The sequence below is a fragment of the Haplochromis burtoni genome, unplaced genomic scaffold (genome assembly GCF_018398535.1).
Source record: "Haplochromis burtoni strain Fernald_Lab_line unplaced genomic scaffold, NCSU_Asbu1 Contig_30, whole genome shotgun sequence".
NCBI classification, from domain to species: Eukaryota; Metazoa; Chordata; class Actinopteri; order Cichliformes; family Cichlidae; genus Haplochromis; species Haplochromis burtoni.
The window spans coordinates 1,591,875-1,593,281 of NW_024582391.1; positions in this window are offsets into that span (position 1 = coordinate 1,591,875).

Here is a 1,407-nt window from a genome sequence, read left to right on the forward strand (position 1 = left end):
AACCCGCAGTCATGTCATGTGAAGCTGTTTTACATAGCTTGTTTCCATGTCAGCCTACACAGTGCTGTACAGACAAAATGAGGTAACTACATTTGCCAAGCTTTAAATTGCCAAAAACCATAGGAATGCATAATAATTGTTAAAACTGCTGAATCAAGGTCAAAATCAAGTAGTGCAGTAACTGAGTTCTTCTTGAGACATCTGCCTAGCTAGCTAAAGCTTGGCAGTTAAAGCTAAAACTAACATAAATCTAAGGTGCCTGCCCAACACGTGGCACCGAAACGGCTTCAGTGCACCCTGGCGTCGATTCTCCACGCGTCTGGAAGTCTCTCAGAGCAAATGCACGTTTCGCCATTCTTCCAAAAGATTTTCCCTCATTTCGTATTTTGATGATTGTAGTTTTAGAGGATGGTGGAGCTGCCAAACACCAAATCTTCTGTATTTCTATCAATGCTCTGTGCACAGATGTTGTATTTCATTAAATTATGGAGCATAATGAAACAGCAGTTTTTTACTAGTTGAAAAGAAAGCTGAAAGAACAAGTGTTCCTTCTCTTTTAGGTATTAGTTTTACTTTGGACTGAAAAAAACTTAAAATAGAAACATATACAATTTTTCATTCAGCTTGAAATTTAGTCTCTGTTCTCGACTTAACTGCTTCTATAATTCTTCTGATGCAGTGAATAGTGCAGGAGAAGTGGTCTGCATTTGAAAAAGGCATAATAATATTAATAGTTAGGAATAATCTGAGTTTAGTATTGCTTTTCTTTGAATGGGGGCCGCGGTTGTCCCTGCCGTGGTCTGCTTGCGGCTCTCATGCTGGAGGGCCTCTGGAGGACTGGGCCCTGAGTCTCCTCCATGCCTGCTTCAGGTCCTGGGGTGCGGGGTTGTGGCTCCACACACCCACTGTTAGACACTACTGGAGAGACCTTAGGAACACCTGTGTACCCACAGGCACACTATCTTGTGCTGCTGCTGGATCTAAAAATATCTTGTAATATTGGTTACTTTTTTAACTCTTTCTTTCTTTCTTTCTTTCTTTCTTTCTTTCTTTCTTTCTTTCTTTCTTTCTTTCCTTCCGTCCGTCCGTCCTTCCTTCCTTCCGTCCTTCCTTCCTTCCTTCCTTCCTTCCTTCCTTCCTTCCTTCCTTCCTTCCTTCCCGGTGTTGTCCGTTAGGTTGTAATAACCCAAAATAAAAATGCTAATGAATGCTATCTGACTGTCAAGTGCACAGTTATAGTGAATGCTGTAATGCTCCACTTTTGGGGCTTTCAGACAACAATTCTGACTCATACTCTCGGACAGGACAAAGTGAAGAAAAGGAAAAACAACAAAAAAAACCCCAAAAAAGCAAGCAGGATTATAGATATAAACCGTGCTGTTTTATCGGGTTCTTTGTTTACATATT